This window comes from Loxodonta africana, chromosome 1 (genome assembly GCF_030014295.1).
Source record: "Loxodonta africana isolate mLoxAfr1 chromosome 1, mLoxAfr1.hap2, whole genome shotgun sequence".
Lineage (NCBI taxonomy): Eukaryota > Metazoa > Chordata > Mammalia > Proboscidea > Elephantidae > Loxodonta > Loxodonta africana.
The window spans coordinates 76,073,508-76,095,873 of NC_087342.1; the positions used below are offsets into that span (position 1 = coordinate 76,073,508).

At 42.9% G+C, this 22,366-nt stretch overlaps 6 non-coding genes across 6 annotated transcripts; 3 read left to right on the plus strand and 3 right to left on the minus strand.

The window, feature by feature from the left end:
* Positions 1-1,117: 1,117 nt before the first annotated feature.
* On the plus strand, positions 1,118-1,224 carry TRNAL-CAA (transfer RNA leucine (anticodon CAA)). The gene is made up of 2 exons: positions 1,118-1,155; positions 1,179-1,224. It is a non-coding gene; the product is annotated as a tRNA-Leu (tRNA).
* Positions 1,225-7,089: 5,865 nt separating this feature from the next.
* TRNAL-CAA (transfer RNA leucine (anticodon CAA)) lies at positions 7,090-7,196 on the minus strand. Its single transcript has 2 exons — positions 7,159-7,196; positions 7,090-7,135 (listed from the first exon to the last, which is right to left on the minus strand). It is a non-coding gene; the product is annotated as a tRNA-Leu (tRNA).
* A 5,142-nt stretch (positions 7,197-12,338) lies between these two features.
* TRNAT-CGU (transfer RNA threonine (anticodon CGU)) lies at positions 12,339-12,411 on the plus strand. Its single transcript has one exon. It is a non-coding gene; the product is annotated as a tRNA-Thr (tRNA).
* Positions 12,412-15,638: 3,227 nt separating this feature from the next.
* Positions 15,639-15,711, minus strand: TRNAR-ACG (transfer RNA arginine (anticodon ACG)). The gene has a single exon. It is a non-coding gene; the product is annotated as a tRNA-Arg (tRNA).
* A 4,144-nt stretch (positions 15,712-19,855) lies between these two features.
* TRNAR-UCG (transfer RNA arginine (anticodon UCG)) lies at positions 19,856-19,928 on the minus strand. Its single transcript has one exon. It is a non-coding gene; the product is annotated as a tRNA-Arg (tRNA).
* A 1,899-nt stretch (positions 19,929-21,827) lies between these two features.
* TRNAW-CCA (transfer RNA tryptophan (anticodon CCA)) lies at positions 21,828-21,899 on the plus strand. Its single transcript has one exon. It is a non-coding gene; the product is annotated as a tRNA-Trp (tRNA).
* Positions 21,900-22,366: the final 467 nt, after the last annotated feature.

The following is a 22,366-nucleotide window of genomic DNA, read 5'->3' on the forward strand; positions in this document are numbered from 1 at the left end:
GCGGAATGTTGAAACAAACAAAACAAAACAACTTATCCCTGATCATTGGGCACACAAATTAGGATCTTACAACAGTTGTTTGCCAGTCCCTGCATACAATATTTGGATTGTCTTCCACAGGAAATGAAGTCTCTAAAAGCTATGGATTTGGGGGACTGACTAATAAAACGTTACTGTGAGACAGGATGGAAAGTGAACAGTGAATGAATGCCTCTCACATGAATCAACATTGTAGGGATATCTATCAATCCATCCATCCATCCATCCGTCCATCCATCCGTCCATCCATCCGTCTATCCATCCGTCTACCCATCCGTCTATCTATCTATCTAATCTGTCTGTCTCTGTCTATTACCTATGTAGAGACTTTACACCAGGACAAAGATCTTTTTGTTGTTGTTCTCCGTGGTGTCGTATTTCTCTTATTATGTATCCTATAACCACGTCCTGACTTTCACTTCACATTCCTTCTCCCACAGCTGGCAGAAAGAATAGAAGGGGGTATGGTATGTGAGAGAGAGAAAGAAAAGGGCAATGGAGGAAGACAAGAAAAGGAAAAAGAGGTTGGGTTAGGCGGGGCGTGCGTAGGAAGGGAAACTGGAGGAGCCTGGAAAACGGTCAAGCTCTCCTCTACCCTTCCAGAAAAGTAAAAATGCCGAAAATAGGATTGTACACGGAATATATTAGTCCCGCCACGGGCCCAATCCCCACTAATATAACTTCTTAAAATAAAATATGGGCGAGAGATACTGTGTGCATCGCGGAAAGCTGCTGAAATACTGTTTCAACTCAGCGCGGACAAAATCTGCATCCCAAGTCCTCTACTCCTTAAAGCCGATCCTGCAACTCCCGGTCTTTAGGGGCAGGCTCAGGTGGGGCGGGGGAGGGGTCATTGGAAAAAGGGGACGTGGGGTGGGTGGCGTGTGCTCCGGTCTTAAGGATTGCATTAACTCCGTTGTCCAGGGCAACTTCTACGTTCGCTGTAAAACGTGTTCTTTCCGCTTTTCTGTTTTTAGAAATAATGTCTTCCTCTTTTTTTTTTTTTTTTTCTTTCTTGGACTGAACAGTCTTCGGTCACTGTGTAGAGTTGCCATCCTGGAAGCATATTGCGCTCAGTGTCAGGATGGCCGAGTGGTCTAAGGCGCCAGACTCAAGCTTCAGCTTCCCGTTCGCGGGCTTTCTGGTCTCCGATTGGAGGCGTGGGTTCGAATCCCACTTCTGACAGAGCTTAGTTTTGTTCCCGTCATGCCTAATCGAAAGTATCACCTTTGAGCCAGCAATTGAGGTTTCTTCTAGCTCTTGCCGGCTTAACTCTCCTCCCGCTCTTGCAATCACACCTGCTCTCTCTGTCCGCGTCATCCCATCTTGGGCCCCTCCAAACACTAGGCCATCACTCTCCGTTTCTTGGCCTTCTCTCTGTTCCCACTGTCCTGGTGCAACCCTTTCTGCCTCAGAGATGCTCAGCCCCCAATACTCTTGCCAACGGCTCAGCGCGTCTGCACCGATCCCACAGAAAAGCACAGCAAAGAGGCATCCATCGCCAACTCAAACCAAACAGTCCACAAAACAAAAGCCCTGAACTAGAGAATTCTGCAATGTTTCCAGAGCCATTTCGACAAAATTTAACCCCCCGGCGCAGCCTCAGGTTCTCTCCTTTCAGAAGAAAGCAGGCAGTGGATTTCCATTAGTTAGTCATCACATGCTCCGTGAGCCAACTGAGAAGTCAAAAATGGGGAAATTCCATTAAAAAACATAGAAACAAAAGAGAAAAAGGCCTCTCTTCCAGGAAGAGAAGCCTCTATGCAGATTTCCGTAATGTATATTACTTGTCTCCAGGTTGGGTAATGAAACTATGAAACTTGGCCTCACAAGTAGCAAGCTAAAAACCCACCGTTGTGCTTACGGTAAAGTAAGAGTTCTCTCAGTCTTTTTACTGGAGTGTTATCCATGCGTCTGGTCCTGGGCTTTTCCTGTGGAAAGAATTACTGAAATCTTCACGGCTTTCTGCACACGGGCAAGAATCTGTTATAAAGTTCTATCTATAAAGACGTCACTTCTTTTGTTTTTTAAAGATAAAACTTTCATACATATGAACTTCTACATGGAACTTGGTCTTAGATTTTTGCAGCATTGTCATTGAATTAGATTTTTTTTTTTTTCTGTATAGTTTTAAACTACCACCCACCATTTCCTTTCCTGACAGTGGATCTCAGTGAAATAAATTCCAGCTCAGCTCTCTGGCTGGCCTTCCCTAGGATAGTCTTTGTAGCATTTTGAGGTAACAGGTTGTTAGAGGCAATTTAGAAGTCCATTAAATGTACTTCAGTGGCTGCCTATGATTTTCACACTATGCAGCAGCCTCAAGTAATGAAGCAAATGTAAGTGTAGCAAGACTGGTAGTTTTTTCAAGCTGTGTCAAGTAAAAGAAGAAATATATATATATCGAGATTATGATGATTAAAATCACACAATTCAACAAACACATATTTCTAAGATAATTTCTTTTCTAAATAATATATTAAATACATTAGAGAGGGTGTCTAAATGATGGGGGAGAGGTTGGACACAGGGCATGACAGGGAAAAATAAACAAAGTAAAACTAAGGGTCGCCTTTCATGGACCAATAACAAAAATGAGCCACAGAGAGTCAAGTGTGATTAATTTACCTCTCTGGACCCTACACAACACCCCACTCCAAGGATTAAAGTCTACTTTTACATTCTCCTTCTCATCCCTACAGATTCATAAGACCTAACACTCTTTTCTGTTTTACATTCTCCCTTACATATCTTCCAAATTTTCAATTTTTTCCATTCTCTGTGTTATGGATTGAATTGTGTTCCCCCAAAATACTTGTCGTAAATCCTAACCCCTATATCCATGGTGGAAACCCTGGCGGCATAGTGGTTAAGTGCTAGGGATGCTAACCAAGAGGTCAGCAGTTCGAATCTGCCAGGCGCTCCTTGGAAACTCTATGGGGCTGTTCTACTCTGTCCTGTAGAGTCAACTATGAGTTGATTCGACGGCAGTGGGTTTTCTGGGTATACCCTGACCCCACCTGTTGCCTTCGAGTATGGTTATAATCCCATTTGGGAAAGGGTTTTCTTTGTTGTGTTAATGACACATGATTAGTGTAAGGTGCATTTTAAGTCCATCACTTTTGAGATATAACAGAGATTAAATAAGCAAGTGAGAGAAGTAGAGATGGAGGAGAGAGATGCCAAGCCACATGAAGAGTGTGCAGAAGCAGCTCAGAAGAGATAAGGACCTTCCTCCGAGGCGACAGAGAGAGAAAGCCTTCCCCTAGAGCTGGAACCCTGAATTCACACTTCTGAGCTCCTAAACTGTGAGAAAATAAATTTCAGTTTATGCTATTTCTGTTACACCAGCAGAGATAACTAAGAATTTGGTACTAGGAGTGGGGTGCTGGTCTAAGAGTTAACCTAAAATATAGAATAGATTTTAGAATTGGGTATGAGTAGAGACTGGAAGAGTTTTAAGATGTCTAATAGTATAGTAAAATCCTAGATTTCCTTGAAGAGACTGTTGGTAAAATTATGGATGTCAAAGGCAATTCTGGTGAGGGCTCAGAAGGAAGTGAGGAGAGCCATAAGGATAGTCTCTATCATCTTAGAGAACACATATGGCACTAGCCACAGTATGTTGCTAGATATGTGGACACATTTGTTGTCCTCCAAGAAAAGAAAAGGACCATCCCTAGAGCAGCTGAGAGATCAGCAGAAATGTTGGAAGGAGCAACGGAAGCAGGGCTACCATTGTTCCAAATGGTGGAGTTCCCGCCTCATAGGTTTCAAAGATTAAGATCTCTACCAACTCTGTTCTGGAGTGTGGGGCTGCCAGGCCCAAAGGCCAAGAGGATAGGGCTGCGTCCCAAAGCTGAGGGGACGGGGCTGCCATGCTCAAGAGACAGGAGAATGGAGCCCACCCAGCCTGAGGTGTTGGGTCACCACTCAGATGGACTAGGAGAATGGGGCTGCCCAAAGCTGAGGGAGCGGAATTGCCAACCTAGTAGGCCTAGAGCCTGGGCTGAAGCCCAAGGCCAAGGATCCCCACCCAGAACACAGAAGGCATGACTAGTATCCATAGTTTGGAGGGCAGAGCAAGTGCCCAGATGATCTCAGAGAACAGAGGATTATTTTCAAGCCTTGAGAGCTAATGTAATGTGTCCTGCTGACTTGTTTGGTACCTACTATCCCTTCTTTCCCTCCAATTTCTCCGGTTTGTAGTGGAAATGTCTACCTTGTGCCTATTCCATCATTGTATTTTGGAAATAGGTAACTTGTAGTCTACATTTCACAGGTTCACAGATCAAGAGGAATTTTGCTTCAGGATGGAATACGCTTAAATTTTCACTAGTATCTGATTTATATGACTCAGAAGATGAGATCTTGGACTTGCAGTTGATTTAAGACTTTTGAGATGATGTGATGGGGTGAACATGTTTTGCATGTGGAAAGAACATGAATTTTGGGGTGCCAAAGGGTGCTTTCATCTTTTCCAACCCTTCTTTTGAATTGGAACTGTTCATTTTTCTGTTACTCATTTTACTTTCTGCATTTCAAGGCATTCACAATGTACTTTGGACTAGGTGGGGGAACCCAAAAAATAAAATAAAATGGAAACCATTTTTCAATGTTTGCTTCCTCTATTAAGTACCCACCCCCTGCTTAGGATGTTGAGTACTGAGTTCCAAAGATTCCTCTAGCCAAGAAAGCATGTGGAGCTTGATAGAAACTTACGAATTCATGTTCTGAGTATTTGCCACCTTCTACAATGTGTTATTTCTTACTTAACATAGAAGAGGTAATAATACAATGCATTTTGATGCTATTTTTAAATGCAAAACGCAGAAGCAAAAAAATGTATGTATTCACTGCCACAGTATGTCTTCATAATACAAAAATACAATGGCTGCAAATTGATTAGAGCAGTTTATTATGTCTCCATTTTATTTTCCTAAATTCCTCCATATGGAGAAAATCAGTAAATTTTCCAGTAATTCCTCACCTGGAAAAGTCTGGGACAGATGTGTGGGAGCTCAGTCACCCAAACTACCACTAAAGAAAGTGTATGTTTTTCTCATTCATATGGTGAGGAATGTCCTTGCTGTTCACATAGGAGATGGATGAGTGTCCAACATCAAGGCAGACAATGTAGCATTTTCCTCCTGCCCACAGCAATCTGCGGCCTTGGTGGTGCAATGGCTAAGTCTTTGGCTGCTAACCAAAAGGGAGGCAGCTGGAATCCACCAGCTGTTCCTTGGGGAAACTCTGTGGGACAGTTCTACTCTGTCCTATATGGTCCCTAGGAATCGGAATATACTCGATGGCAATGGGTTTTATTTTGTTTTCACTGCAATCTGGCTAGAGGTCTTCTTGTGGGAAGATTATATGTATGTTTTGTCTTGTTTTTAAGGCCAAATTCTGTGGTGTTATGGTCAAAAGGCTTGACCTTTTGGTGGAAATCCATCCTTCTTTCTTGCAGAAGGAGTCGCCAATGACGCCAGGATTTAAAATGTGTCCCATTAGCTCCGAAAATATTCCAGAATCTGTAGTTGGGATTTTCAGTTGTCGAGTGTTTCATTTGAGGTGCAAGAGATACCTTTCTTTCAGGTACATTAGGCCAGCTTCAGAAGAGGACGTGGAACCAGGGATATCATTGCTGATGTCAGATGGATCCTGGCTGAAAGCAGAGGATACCAGAAGGATGTTTACCTGTGTTTTATTGACTATGCAAAGGCATTCGACTGTGTGGATCACAACAAATTATGGATAACATCGAGAAGAATGGGAATTCCAGAACACTTAATTGTGCTCGTGAGGAACCTTTACATAGATCAAGAGGCAGTTGTTCAGACAGAACAAGGGGATACTGATTGGTTTAAAGTCAGAAAAGGTGTGCATCAGGGTTGTATTCTTTCACCATACCTATTCAATCTGCATGCTGAGCAAATAATACGAGAAGCTGGACTATGTGAAGAAGAGTGGGGTATCACGATTGGAGGAAGACTCATTAACAACCTGCATTGTGCAGATGACACAACCTTGCTTGCTGAAAGTGAAAAGGACTTGAAGCACTTCCTAATGGATTGCACCTCAACGTAAAGAAAACAAAAATCCTCACAACTGGATCAATGAGCAACATCATGATAAACGGAAAAAAGATTGAAGTTGTCAAGGACTTCATTTTACTTGGATCCACAATCAACAGCCATGGAAGCAGCAGGCAAGAAATCAAAAGGTGCATTGTATTGGGTAAGTCTGCTGCAAAGGACCTCTTTAAAGTGTTGAAGAGCAAAGATGTCACCTTGGAGACTAAAGTGGGCCTGACCCAAACCATGGTATTTTCAATTGCATCATATGCATGTGAAAGCTGGACAATGAATAGGGAAGACGGAAGAAGAATTGACACCTTTGAACTGTGGTGCTGGTGAAGAATATTGACTATACCGTGGACTGCCAAAAGAACGAACAAATCTGTCTTAGAAGAAGTACAACCAGAACGCTCCTTAGAAGCAAAGATGGGGAGACTGCGTGTTACATACATTGGACATGTTGTCAGGAGGGATCAGTCCCTGGAGAAGGACATCATGCTTGCCAGAATACAGGGTCAGTGGGAAAGAGGAAGACCCTCAACGAGGCGGGTTGGCACAGTGGCTGCAACAATGAGCTCAAGCATAACAACGATTGTAAAGATGGCGCAGGACTGGGCAGTGTTTCATTCTGTTGTGCATGGGGTCGCTATGAGTTGGAACCGACTCGATGGCACCTAACAACAAACAGGTCAGTGGTGAGGGTTGAGGGTGGGCTGTCAGTGGTGGGTTTCTTTGGAAGAGAAAAGATTACACTTGGGAGGCGGGAGGAAGGCGAAATATGGGATTGTGATGTGCTAGTGAAGGGGGAGCCCAAGTTAGGGCGGCACACGCAGGGGGAAAGTCAGGGATTTCAAGAGTAGGAGAATTGGGGAGGAGAACCTTTTAAGAAAGAGAAGAAACCTTAGAAACCTCAGATGTTGCTGGTTCAAAGGTGATACTTTTGACTGAGCGTGACGGCAACAAAATAGAACTCTGTCAGAAGTGGGATTCGAACCCACGCCTCCATTCAGAGACCAGAAACCCCAAGAGTGGGAAGCAGGAGCTTGAGTCTGGCTCCTTAGACCACTCGGCCATCCTGACATACAACATAAGATGTTATATTAGTCTTTCAGCAGACTAAAGTATCAGCTCCTACCTAGCACTCAACAGAAAAAAGAAATTGTGGTATTTGTTGGACTAAGTGGAAGCTCTAAACTCACTGACTAAAAAAAAAAAAAAAAAAAAGAACTCAAAAAGCAGGAGAGTCCGATGGTAGACAGGAGCTGAATGATTCTTACAGGCCTGGAGGAGAGGGAGCCAGGTTATTGAGGGCAGCTCGTCCCTCTCTCCTCCCCCGCCCTAGTATTCCTGGCCCAGTCCTAGGCCCAGCACCGTCCGCGCCCTCCGCTTGCTCGCCACCTCCCTTTGTTGGGGAAGGCACTGACTAACAGAAATTTGACACTGTTGTGCCAAACTCGCAGAACTTGCTTGAATTCCGCCGCCTGGAACTTGCTGGAAATCCATTTTCTAGGATGCTCCGAAAGCGAATCATGGAGAGGTCTTTCACCGAGATGGGGGTGGGGGGCACTCTGCTACAAAATGCTCAAAGGGGATGCTGGGGAAGTCACTGGCTTTTGGGTGCTGTTGGCTCTGTGGTGCAGGGGCCTGATGCAGGAGACAGCCATGCGTGTGGCAAGAACACTGGGGAAGCCGCAGGCCAAGCAACACCTGGACACCAGGAAGCAAAACCCTCTTCCGCCTGCAATGTCTCTCCAGTATTCTCTCCAGGCAATCCTCAGTGCTAGGCAGCAAAGGAAAAATATTTTAAAGACCCAGATTTATTTTCACAAAGCAGGGAAAAGGATGATTTGGGGCTGAGAGAGAATGAATCGATAATGGGCAAAAACTAATACAGATTTATGTATAAAAATCCATTGCTGTCCGGTCGATTCCGACTCGTATCGATCCTATAGGACAGAGTAGAAATGCCTTACTAGGTACCCAAGGAGCGCCTGGTGGATTCGAACTGTCAAGTTTTTGGTTAGCAGCCATAACGCTTAACCACTACACCACCAGGATTTCCACCTATGTATGTGTATATATGTATATGTATATATACTTTTTTTTTTTTTTTTACCTGAAAATGAGATACTGCTGTAACACACCCAAAGGCGTGGCTTTGGGACCAGGCAGCAGGTGGAAACTGGTAAAACCTTCAGGAGAATGTTAGTGAAAGTTCCCCAAGACAGAAATACAGCTTCTATCTGCTGCCTAGTCAGAAGAATGAGGAAAATGTTATTAGAAGCAGAAGGAAAGGGGGCTCTTGTTACCTAGTGGCAAAGTTTAGCAATGCTCACCGCGGTAATGCAGAAATGGATGATTTAGCTAAGGATATTTCCAGGCAATGTGTTGAAGGTGAACCCTGGGTTTTTCTAGCTGCCTATGGTAAAATGGGTTGTGTGTGGGTGTGTGTGTGAGATAAACTAAAGAAATAATTGTTAATTATAAAGGAACCACCACTTGGTGGATGTTAAAAAATAAAATTTTCTCATTTTCAGACTTTCCAGATGACAAGCTATGCTACAATTAAGAAAAGGCTTCTGGAAAACATCAGACCCAAGGCATTGTTAAACAAACAAAACGTTGCCATTGAGTTGATTCCGACTCACAGGAGAGCGTAGAAATGCCCCATAGGGTTTCCATGGAGCAGCTGATGGATTTAAACTGACATTCTTTTGGTTAGCAGCCTGAGCTCTTAACCATTGCGCCATCAGTGCTTCATTGTCATAAAGACCAAACCAAACTAAACCCATTGCCCTTGAGTCGGCACTGAATCACAGTGATCCTATGTCTCTGTTTTTTTTTTTTTTGTAATTTGTTATGCAGTCATAGAACTGAAACAATAATTATGACAAAAAATACAATATCACAAACACTATAAAGGAGAAAGAAAATAAATTCAAATAAAGGAGTTTAAATTTCTAACAAGACTGAGAGCTTGTAATTCATTCACATTTGATATTAGAGGAAGGGGAAGGGAAGGACCCAGGCTGACTTATTTTGGAACCAACTCCAGGCTTCTTAGACTAACAATTTCTCTCTATTCTGGACAAGCTTCCACTTATGGAGAAGCATGACTTAGAGTGGTGTGGGGTATGAATCTAAGGCTTCGCGAGAGCTCTATGGAAAGCAGAGAACTAGGCACACCGCCCACTGGACTGTGCTGCACTGGAGGCTCTATTGGCCTTCTTTCTGCACTGTGGTGCACTTCAATACGTTTCTTTACCTCAGAAGGTGATAAAGACTATCTACCGACTGTCCACAAGACCAATAAGCTCTTGTGTTCTGATTCTTCTTGAAAGCAAAAGAGATTGACTCATTTATGGAGTCTTTGGCATTCTCGGGACTTCCTTCCAGCTTCTTCGAACCTAGCTAAAATTCTTTGTTTTAGAAATGTATCTGCACCTTTTCAGCTTCTGCTGCTGCCTCCTTCTCATCCTACAAATGAGGAGGCAAAAGTACTTGTTCCACTAAATCTCACCTATTACAGATTTGAAAGGTATGTAACAATTACAACCACGTTAGGCTTTCTTTAGGTTTAAAGAGAGATGTTATGAATTCTAGTTGAGCCCTGTTTGTCAGATACCTGCCTCCAAAAGGAACTACTGTATTACAAAGTTGGGATCTCTCTTTGCTTTATAGACCCTCACTTAGTCCAACAGAACCAGCTAGGTACCTATGGGCTCAAGGTCATGCCAATGCGTGTGGACACTGTCAGTGGATACTCTCAAAGCAAATGACTATGATGGTATCTCCATAGAATATGATGTGGAGCACAGCCACTGAAAATGTGGTCTGCAGAAGAGTGCTAATCCATGTGTTTGCTACCAGACAGCACCATTTCCAGATACAGAGCTTGTGCCATAACGTAAATCAGCTATATCACCAAGCATATTGATCAATTTATTATTTATTTATTTTTCATGTGTAGAAAGAGTTCCTCAATGAAAGCAGTACTGCATTTAATTATATTCTGCTGCAAGTTCACTTCTTTTGCGAACCAGTAACTGATGTTCCCTAATGGACAACTTTGCTCACCACCAATATTGAGAAATGAGTGCCTGGTGGTGCAAATGGTTAAATGCTTGGCTGCTAACTGAAAAGTTGGAGGTTCAAACACACCCAGAGGCACCTTAGAAAAGGTAAGCTGCTTCTGAAAGGTCACAAATATGAAAACTCTATGGAGCTCAGTTCTACTCTGCAACACATGGGGTCACCATGAGCTGCAATTGACTTGACTCCTCAGCCTTACTTGAAAGAAGATATGCCTTCCATATACCAGTCTTGCCGCGGTGCATCTGATGGAAAGAGTCTATATTGCCTGTCTGCAACCTCACTTAGCACTAGGTTAGGTGTTCAGGCAACCTCACTTCATGAAAGTTTATGGCAAACATATTTGTGTTCCTTCTTGTCATGGTTATGCCCCTAATAAAAAATGTCTAGGGGTAAATATTTTCTATCAGCTGCTCGAGCTCCAATCTTTCTTGTTATCCAAGGATTATATATATATATATATATATACATATACATATATATATATATATAGGATAGAAATTCATGCCCCAATCAAATGTAGGAAGGGATGACACAAATTACAAAACCAGTGTGCTGTTGTGTTCTCCATTTGCCCTCCCACGACCATTTTCTGCTCTGCTCTGTAGCTTGGAAGGCTGCTTCACTCGGGCTTTCTTGCCCCCTGGGTTCTGGCTGGATTCAGAATTCCAATGGGAAGCATTAGCAGGAGATCACATGGCAGGAAGAGAGAGAGGTGATGCAAATGTTTCTCCCACTCATTCCCTGCCAGGCTGCGTTTCTCCCAAGGGCACAGCCCCTGGTGGGTGGCTCCTCTCTCCTGGCGAGAGCTCATGCCAGGTTCTGGAAACTCCACTCTTTCCTCCTGCCCTTAAACCATACATTTTGCAGTCTCTTTTCTGGAAGCTGAGAGAGCTGTATCCCCGAGATGGAACAAACATACAGAGCCGGGATTCCTCGCCTTCTGACTAGCGACTCCTATTTTTCTGGGTCGTTTTAATAAGTTACTTGTACTCATCAGTAGTAGAGGATTTTGTTTTATTATTATTACGGGCTACTGTTTATGGTGAGCTATCAAAGTATTAAAGTAGAGAGGATAACAATTCCTGCTTCTTTTCGGATGCCCTGTGGGGCGGACGTGCAGGGCCCCTGGCTTGGAACAGGAGACCTAGGATTCACGGTTGACTTTCCTTTTTGCCCCTGTCTACTTACTTTATGGTTGTAGGTTTTCTCCGCCGGGTCCCAAAATAGCTTTTCTGATGCCCCCACTCAAAGCTCCAGTAACAGTGGAATTTATCTGGTAACAATTTTCTAGTTTCTTGGCCACAACGCGCTTGGACAGGACTCTTCTATTTGGATTTCTGCGCCGCCGGATGGAGAATAAGAAACACGGCCACGGGATTTGAGACCTGAATCGACGCTCGGAAACAATTTTTTCAACCTCAAAGACCAAGGTACAACAGGAGGACTCCCTCGATTAGGCTCCTGTTCCTGGGAGCTGGTCTCATTTTCCCCTTTCAGGCTGCGTCACCGTCATCCCTCCCCTCCCCCTTTTAGCCTATCTCTTAAGAACTGAAGTTCGGAATACCTGGGCGCAAACCCTGAGAAAAGTACTGCACAGCGGAGGGCCTGGCTGTAAGTAAAATCAAGACGGCACCGAAGACCTCACCCCAAATTCCCTCTCGTGACAACGAACAGACTGTTATTTCCATCTCTGGTCAACTTGTAGTCCCTGATCTTCGACTATGCGGGATTTTAGCAAAATTCTCAGGAGTATTACGGTTTTTTATACTTCTTTTAGAAACTCTGGCGGCGTAGTGGTTAAGAGCTATCGCAGCTACCCAAGAGGTCAGCAGTTCGAATCCACCAGCACTCCTTGGAAACTCTATGGTGCTGTCCTATAGGGTCACTATGAGTCGGAATTGACTCCATGGCAACAGGTTTATGTTTCGTTTTGGGGGGCACTTCTTTTTTTTTTTTTCTTTTGACAAAGGTCAATGGACGGGAAGTTAAAACTACCAGAGTGTGGGACTTGTTCGAAAACAACACAGAAAACCAGAGAGGAAATGAGGGTGGAAAGTCAGATTTTCTAGAAACGAAATAAAACTAAAAATTAAAGTTTGACTGTGTCAGTCATCAGTTTCAGGAAAAGGCTCCGTAGCTCAGGGGTTAGAGCACTGGTCTCGTAAACCAGGGGTCGTGAGTTCGAATCTCACTGGAGCCTTAACTTGCTGCTTTTCTCGTTGTTTAGATGATTTGAAGGGTTGTTTTCGAAACCCTGGTACCGTTGGGTTTAAGTGCTACGGCTGCTAACCGACGGCACTCTGTTTCTGTTTGTTTGTTTATTTTTGGCTTTCTGCTAACCAAAAGGTCGGCGCATCGAATCCACCAGGCGCTCCTTGGAAACTCTATGGGGCAGTTCTACTCTGTCCTATAGGATCGCTAGGAGTCGTAATCTACTCGGTGGTAACTGGTTTGCTTTCTTTTTTTGGTTTCCTAAAAAAGTGGTTAAGCATCGAAACGTAGCAGTTCGAACCGTCCAGGCACTCCTCCGCAGGGGAAAGATGTAGAAATTACAGCCTCAGGAACACTACAGGGCAGTTCTATTCTGTCCTATGAGTCGCTACTCGTCGGACTGGAGGTCAACGGGTTATTTGGGTTTCCTTAAAGCCAAATCTCTAGGAATTTGAGCCCGTTATTTTTTATTATGCTTACCTTCTCAGGGTACAGGAACTCTCTACTAACAAATATAGAAAATTCTAATACGAAAATTCCTCAGAAAAAATGGAAACAAAGCGGCTCAGTTGTTGAAAATACAGGAAATTCGGCTGTAAGAAACCTGCTAAAAGCTACCAATGCACGATTAGTGTCTATCTAAGCGAGTTAACAAGTGGAACTTTCTGATAAAACCCTTTAACCCTTTGCTTTCGAGTCGATTCCGCCTCATAGCGACCGTATAGGGTAGGGGTCCCATAGGCTTTGCGAGGAGCGCCTGGTGGATTCGAACAGAACCATAGGGTTTAGTGGATTCAAACAGCAGACCTCTTGGTTAGTAGCCATTTGCTTTAAAAAAAAAATTTTTATTGCGCTTTAAGTGAAAGTTTGCAAATCAAGTCAGTCTCTCACAAAATTTATATACACCTTGCTACATACTCCCAATTACTCTGGCACTAGTGTTTTTTTTTGTTGTTGTTGTTTTTTAATGAGACAGCCCGCTCTCTCTCTCCACTCTCTCTTTTCGTGTCCATTTCTCCAGCTTCTACCCCCCTCTATCCTCTAGCCTCCCTTCCAGGCAGGAGATGCCAACAGTCTCAAGTGTCCAACGGATCCAAGAAGCTCACTCCTCACCAGCTTCCCTCTCCAACCCATTGTCAAGTCCAATCCATGTCTGAAGAATTGGCTTCGGGAATCGTTCCTGTCCTGGGCCAACAGAAGGTCTGGGGGCCATGGCCACCGGGGTCCTTCTAGTCTCAGTCAGACCATTAAGTCTGGTCTTTTTATGAGAATTTGGGGTCTGCATCCACTGCTCTCCTGCTCCCTCAGGGGTTCTTTGTTGTGTTCCCTGTCAGTGTAGTTATTGGTTGTAACCAGGCACCAAGTAGTTCTTCTGGTCTCAGGATAAGGTACTTTCTGGTTCATGTTAGCCATTAGCTCTTAACCACTACGCACACGAATTTGTAATTTGTTTCAGTCGCTTGCAACTTTAAGAGCACTAACTAACTTAGCCAGCTGTAGATCTAAAGAAACTATGTTATAATTGTTGTTTCTATCATCAATTTTTTATCTACTGAACTTTGAGCTTCCTTGAAGACAGGAGTCTTGTTCCACCAGCAGCTCTGCAGGAGAAAAGACAGGGATTTGCTCTGGTAAATATCACAGGTTAGGAAAACCTGTGGGGGCAGTTCTACTCTGTCCTATAGGGTTGCTATGAATAGGAATCCACCATATGGCATGCAACAACAATGACAACAGTGTATTGTTAAAAATTTTGTGAGTAGAAAGCACACCAAAAGTAAATGGCATTTTTCTTAGGTTATAAAAAGCTAATTATTTTCATCAGATGGCAAAAAGAGGCAGGACCATATCTAATTCTTCTGGAACAGAATGAATAGAGCCATGAGTCTTGGGTCCTTCAGAATCATCTCTCTGAGAGAGAATTTGAGTATCACGTACCATTACTGCTTGCTATCAGGTCTTCATCTCCTTCTTAAAAAGCATGCAAAAACTCAGTGATCTTTCTGTATTTTTATAACTGTTACGAAACTAGTATACGTTCATTTCCGTGTTTTTTGCCCCATATTCAAAACATTTATAATATTATCTATTAGCCACCCTCTCCGCAAATTATTTCCAGCCGCTCATAATGACCTCATCACTTGTATCATGGTTTCTATCAGTCAGGATCTCAACAGGAGAAAAATGGCCTGTTCAAATTGGGATGACTCGAGCAGGGCTTTAAAAGGAACTGTTTAATTAGGGGGCCCTGATGATGCGGTGTAGCTCAGTGGTAGAGTGTGTGCTTCGCATGTACGAGGTCCCTGGTTTAATCTCTGCCACCTCCATTTCACCTTTTGAAAACCTTGGTGGCAAAGTGGTTAAGAGTTTGGCTGTTAACCAAAAGGTCAGCAGTTTGAATCCATCAGGCGCTCCTTGGAAACCCTGTGGGGCAGTTCTACTCTCTCCTATACAGTCGCTATGAGTGGGAATCGGCCAGATGGCAACTGGTTTAGTTTTGGTTTTGATGGTACAATAGGAACCCTGGTGGCATAGCGGTTAAGAGGTAAGGCTGCTAACCAAAGGGTCGGTACCTTGAGTCCAACCGACTCTTCTTGGAAACCCTATGGGGCAGTTCTACTCTGTCCTGTAGGGTCGCTATGAGTCAGATTTGAGTCGACAGCAATGGGGTTGGTTTTTTGGTGGTGCAATGGTTAAGCGTTTGGCTGCTAACCAAAGGCAGTTAGAATCCACCAGTCACTTCTGGAAATCCTATGGGCCAGTTCTACTCTGTCCTATGAGTCGGAATTGACTCCACAGCAACTGGATATATAGATATAGATATCTATATTTGTATATATGTTTACACTCTTCACTGGTTTTGCTCCTCTAGGGAACCCAACCTAAGGCAATGTTATTTCTTCAAAATTATATCGATCAGCCAAAAAAAAAAAAAAAAAGAAAAGAAACAGTTGAAGAGGCAGCAAGAGCTCTTTTGTATTTGGTTAGAGTGAGACAGAGATGAGAACACAAAGCAGCACTCATGAGATCATTACAGGAAGTCAGACACGGAGTCTCTCCAACACCTTTCATTTCTCACTGTACTTTGTATTAAGTAGACACATAACAGATACTTGTTAGTGTGAGAACAAAACCCCTGCAAAGGGCATCTCTCAGGACCTGCTATTTCCACACTAACCTTTTAAATTTGTGGAACCCAAAAGAATCAGGCAGTAACGAGCCAGCCAGGAGTCGAACCTGGAGTCTTCTGATCCGTAGTCAGACGCGTTATCCATTGCGCCACTGGCCCACTCCTTTACAGCTTGTTAGAGTTTTTGTTGTTAGGTGCCATCAAGTCGATTTCGATTCAGAGCAATCCTACATACAAGAGGGGGAAACACTGCAGGTCCTGAGCCATCCTCACAGTCGTTCTTATGCTTGAGCCCATTGTTGCAGTCACTGGGTCAATCCACCTCGTTTAACATTTTCCTCCTTTTCTCTGAACCTCTTTTTTTTTTTTTTTTCTGCTCTACCAAGCATGGTGTCCTTCTCCAGGGATTGGTCCCTCCTGATAGCATGTCCAATGTGAGATGAGTCTCACTATCCTCGCTTCCAAGGAGCGTTCTGGCTGTCCTTCTTCCGAGACAAATTTGTTCGTCCTTCTGGCAGTCCATGATATATTCAACATTCTTCACCAACACTGCAATGCAAAGGTATGGTTTCTTCTTAAGCCTTCCGCATTCGGTGTCTAGCTTTCACATGCATATGAGGCAATTGAAAACACCATGGCTTCGGTCTGGAGCACCTTAGTCCTTAAAGTAATATCTTTGCTTTTTAACACTTTAAGAGGTCTTTTGCAGCAGAATTGTCCTATGCAATGAGTCCTTTGATTTCTTGACTGCTGCTTCTGTGGGTGTTGATTGTGGCTCCAAATAAGATGAAATCCTGAACAACTTCAGGCTTTTCTCCGTTTATTATGATGTTGCTTATAGGTACAGCTGTGAGGATTTTTGTTTGGTATTGAGGTATAATCTACTGAAGTCTGTAGTCTTTGATCTGCATCCGTAAATGCTTCAAGTCCTCTTCATTTTCAGCAAGCAAGGTTGTATCATCTGTATATCGCAGGTTTTTGTGAGTCTTCCTGCAATCCTGATGCCACGTTCTTCATATGGTCCAGCTGGATTATTTGCTCCGCATACAGATTGAATAAATATGGTGAAAAGATAAAACCCTGATGCACTCCTTTCCTGACTTTAAACCTCACAAACCCATCCACTGCCGTCGAGTTGAACCTCACAGTATCCTCTTTTTCTGTTCTAATGATAACCCCTTGGTCTAAGTACAAGTTCCTCACGTGTACAACGGAGTGTTCTGGAATTCCCATTCTCTACAATGTTATTCATAATTTCTTATGATTGACAAAGTCGAGTACCTTTGCATAGTCAAAAAAACACAGGTGAATCTTGGGGATACCAAAACACAAGCATTGATAATAATACCCTGACCCAATTCTTCCTCAAATGGTGGATTGTGTATTGAAAAGAAAAGGGGCCCAGCTGAACACCATTTTACATCAGAGTCTCAGGCTTTGAATCAGGAAGAGTATTTGCTGCTTTCTCAAGCTGGGGATGGAGTTGGACCATCCAGTGCAACTGTACCGATGGACTCTGTCATTTCCCACTCATCCTGAACTCTGGGGAGCTCAGCTACAACACAGAATGATAATGTCAGTCACACCCATGAGGCCTAGTTAATGTTACCCATTGCAAAAATAGTTTAGACAAATTCCATCCTTCGCTTTAATAGGATGACTCTTGCCATTAACTCAGATTTAGCTTAGAAAAAGCACTGTTGCTGCCTTTAAACAGTTTAGACTAATCTTGGGTGCCCTTTGTTAGTAATTATACCATAGGGCTTAATTTACCCTTGAGGTCATTAGAATTTTTTCATCCTCACTCTCTGATGTGGCCTGGGAACATTAACTTAATTTGCAGCTCGTCTTTATGTGTGGCCGCAATAGGACCTCGGAACTTCTTTTGATTTGTTTATGTGTTGGCTTCTTGCAATTATCAAGAACGTTTAGTGCTCTTCTCTCCATAATCTGGGTTTCTGCTCAGGAGTTATCTATTTACACCAGATGCAGGAATTTTGGTTTCTAGAGACAGACCAGAAAATATTGACAGCGGCAAGGATTTGGGTGAGAGGTAAGTTGTGAGGAGAATATGTATTTTAGAATGTAGCATCAATTTGTTTCTTCTAGCATAATGCTATGATTCATCAGGCTAATCATTTAAATATTATCCCAAATGCTTGACCAAAATTAAATAAAGATAAAAATCCATTTGCTAAAAGTAAATAAATAAAAAAATAAAACACAGGTAAACAACTTTCTGATATTCTCTGCTTTCAGCCATGATCCATGTGACATCAGCCATGATATCCCTTGTTCCACATCCTCTTCTGAAGCTGGCTTGAATTTATGGAAGTTTCCCGTTGATGTCCTGTTGCAACCACTTTTGAATGATTTTCAGCAAAATTTTACTTTTTGTGATATTAATGATACTGTTCAATAATTTCTGCAATCTTTAGATCACCATTCTTCAGAATGCATACAAATATGGATCTCTTCCAGTCATTTGAATAGGCAGCTGTCTTTCAAGTATCTAGATTTAGGTGACATCGCAACCTATATCAAGTGCTACATCCTTCATGCCTACAGAAAAAGGAAGTGGTGGGATTACTGTGTCGTTCTAAATGTGACTATGTGAAGCCCTTCTTATAGCTTGGTTTTCTTCAGTCAATGGGAATTTGAACACAAGAAACCTCAGCATTGAAACAAAACAAGGTTCTATTGGTTCCCTTGACTTAGTTTAGTCATCCAAAATAATTTCTTCCAGGGCAATGAGGAATCCATTCGTTAGGTAACTTGTAAAAGATTCAAAAGAAAGTTTAATATTTTTAAAAGTAGATTGCATTACAATATGGTAATTAGCGGGCGGAGATGGAAATGAAGGCATAATAGTCAATGTTCCTAGTTCCAAAGGGAGACCCCAATGGAATTCTAATCCATCACCTTAACCACTCAACCACAACTACAGATGCCCATACATTCTTTACAATGTACTCTGTGTTACCATGTATCATCTATTCCAAGCTATTTTTTATTTTAATAAGGACTTAATAATAACTGACAGTAACTAATAACAACACTTCATCTTTCAGAACCATTTTTACTAAACAGGATGCAATCAAAAGTCATTCATTTATTTGATTGTTTCCTTAATCTGTTTTAATCTAGGCCAGCATCCCATCATTTTTTGTTGTTTTTGCTTTATTTTGACATGGACTTTTTTAAAAAGTCCAAGCCAATTGTCTTGTGGATTTGTCTCATTGTTTCATCATGCAATCTTTTAATTTATTCCTCTACTTCCTGTACACTGGAAGTCTAAAGGATTTGTTCTATTCTTTTCATTAACTGATTAAATTCACATTAAATATTTTTGGCCTGATGCTGTATACTTTATACAGTACTTGCTTCACATCAAGAGGCACTTGTCAGGATATCCCAATGATAATAAAAATAAAGTGGTACTCCCAGGGTTCTCTATGTTTTCCCTTTCCAATTGGCAAGTAATTGGTAAGGTGGTAAGTTTTGTACCTTGCACGTCTGTTATTTCCCAGTAACCCTTTGCCTAATGGTTTTAAGATCGCTAATGGTTTTCGGGGTGATGCTCTTTGCCTAGGTCTACCATTTCTCTGGGGGTTGGTGATAGTAATTGTTTTCATTCTACCATTCTTCCTACATTTGTGAGAGGTCATTCTTGTCAAGGTTGTTGCCCTCTTTCTTGCCTCCCTCTCCTTCCCGCCGCGCCTCCCAGTCTTTCGGTAGCAAGCTGGAAACTCTGGCTGGTGGGCGCTACAAGGCTCGGGAGAGTTTGCACTTTCTGGTCCAAGTGGACGGGAAGAACGCGGCAGTATGCAGATTGTAAAGTCTCCAGTGGTTCTCAAACTCGAGTGCATACAGGAATCACTTGGATAACTGGTTAAAAACCAGATTCCTGGGCTCCATCCACCTCCAAAGATTCTAATTCAGTAAATCGAGGGTGGTGCGGAGCTGCGGGAGCACCGCTCAAGTTTGCATTTCTAAGCAGCTCCCAGGGGTTGCTGAGGGTCCCCGAGGAAATTTTGAGTAGGGCCGGACGAGAGAATGGACAGGCTGTTTAGTGGTAAAAAAGGAGGGCATATAAACGAAAGGCACTTGGAGGGAGAAAAAGACACAAAAAGAAAGGCAAAGGATGTGGAGGGGAAACACACGGAGGATAAAATATTAAGATGAAAATGAGTAAATTTCTTACTTCCGGCTTTAACCAAAAAAAATATTAAAAGGGAGCAGAAATGCCACTAGGAACAAAACGTTTTGGGATTTTTCCAGTAGAAATACAAAAGGCGCTAGACAACCACGAAGGGACTCGAACCCTCAATCTTCTGATCCGAAGTCAGACGCCTTATCCATTAGGCCACGTGGTTCCCGACCGAGAAGTACTGAAACTTTTTAAAAGAAGAACAATCTACTCCTCTTTATTTGTGCGATAAATGTAATATATGTATTAGGGAAAAAAATTAATCTATCAAAAGTACTGTAAAGGTACAACTAAATAACCACCGAGGAGAGGAATATAATGCTAAAATAACTGAAAGGTGGCACTGTTAATAGAAAGAATGTCCTAACTGACAGTTTGCTTTATTTTAGTGTGGGAATTAGGGAGAAAGGCCGCACCAGGGAGGACGTGCTTCAGAGGAAACCTTGGTGGCATAGTGGTTAAGAGCTACACTCCTATCCACGAAGGTTGGCAGTTTGAATCCACCAGGCGCTCCTTGGAAACTCTGTGGGGCGGTTCTACTCTGCTACAGGGCCGCTGTAAGCGAGAATCGACTCGGTGGCAACAGGTTTATTTATTTATTTGAAGAGCTGACAGGGGTAAACTAAGCCAAGACAGAACCTTGTTGCTTTACAGAACCCGGGAACCTCCAGGTAAACATTGATGGTGGATTAAACACAAAAATTTACTTTTTCGTCCCCAGAAATCACACTCGAATAATCCTAAAATACAAATTCACATTGGATAAAAATTTCCAGAGAGGAAATAACAGCAACGAAGTTTTGTAATCTGGAGAAGTGAGAGCTGATTTGTCAGACCTTAGAAAGCTGAATCCTAAGCAAATAGTGGGAAAAGCAAAGAGGCAACAAGATTTTCACCACAGAACCCCCATCTCCACCCCCCATGAAATAACCTCATTGTCTCATGAATTTCAGCACTAGCTTCATTTGGAAACTGCCCTTCCTCAGTTCTGGAAGAAGGCTGGAAGTTTATTTTCTTGACAGCATAAAGTATATGGTCTCTAGGCTGGGTCAGAGATTCTCAGACTTTTCCGCGCAGCAAGATCACCTGGAAAGCTTGTTAAAACACAGATTGCTAGACCTCAAGCCCAGAGTGTCAAATTCAGTATGTCTGGGGGGTGGTTAGTAATTTCTAACAAGTTACTATTGCCAAAGCCCTGGCTCCTTGAAAAGCCTCTTTGAAACTTCTTTGAAGCTTTGAAAAGCTTCTTTGAAGAAGCCTCTTCCTTGGTCCTCTTTACTTCAGGACTCTTCTTATAGGCCGCCAAAATTTCTTGTGTTCTTCTCATCCGCCCCTGAAGACCTGGAAGGCGGGGCAAAAAATGGAATAGTTTCCTGCCACATACGTAAGATAATACGAATTAAAAAGCTCGTTAACACAGGACTAGCAGTGAATGCTAAGCGCTCAGTAAATGCTAGCGGTTTGTCTGGGTCAATGCTGTGAAGTGAATGTCAGGTGCACAAGAGAGAGACCACAAGTCTCTTGGATTCTGACTGAGGAAATAAGAGTTTTGGGAAGATGTGCCACCGGCGCTATGCCTTGAGGACAAGCAGCTTTTTTAGCAGGTTGAAAATGGGGCCGGTGCGCAGATAGGGAGGCGGAACGTGGAAGATGCGAAGCCGGACCCGGCAAGGCTACAAGTTTGTGACGGAAGAGGGTGGTGTCTAGTGACTTTATAGGAAAAGCAGTACCGGAAACTTTGTAGCCGTTTATATTCCTGTTTCACTGAGGGTCTAAACCGAGTAAGTACACGATTTGTCTCAAAACATAGAAATTTCGACAAGGGGAAAGATTGAACGTTTCTTTCTGTTTTTTTTTTTTTTTCTTCCCAATATGGAGCATTTGGAATTAATATTTAATAGGGTCAATCCCTTATTTTTCCTCAAGGAAGCATTAGCAAAACTGTAAACGGTGGAGAGAAAATGTTCAAAGTTAATGGTAAGGAAATAAATATTTTGGATCTGGAGATAGGGGAGGGGAATTATTCAGAATTCTATGGAAGGAAGGAGGAGGGACCCTTGCCTGTGACCTCGTGGCGCAACGGTAGCGCGTCTGACTCCAGATCAGAAGGTTGCGTGTTCAAATCACGTCGGGGTCAGGGTGATTACGTTTTGGAGAGAGAAACAAAAAATCCATTTAACAGTCTACTTACCTTTGAAGCGTGGTTGCCTCAAGTTGATCCCCAGTGTGAGACCTGTTAGGGCTGCCTGAGACTGAGTAGACACAAAGAGAACAGATGATCCACCTTTCTAGAGTTTCAGTGGGATGTGACTGCATCTCCTCTTCTGTCTTTGGCTTGCTGTTGGGATTCTAAGATGGGGGACAGAATCCCCACCTAGGCCGTCCATCTTTTGCTACCTTACTTTAAAAAGATATTTAAGTCTCCTCGCTGACACGAGGGACTACATAGTCGCCTAGTACCCTCCTTTCTTATCACTTCTCACTTTCCTTAGCTACTCAAGACCCTCCCATCCACCTAAGTATTGGCCAATCCTGAGACGATTCCTTGGCCCTTGTTTGCTTCCGGACTGTTCCTTTTCTTATAGGCCTCCAACATTTCCTGCG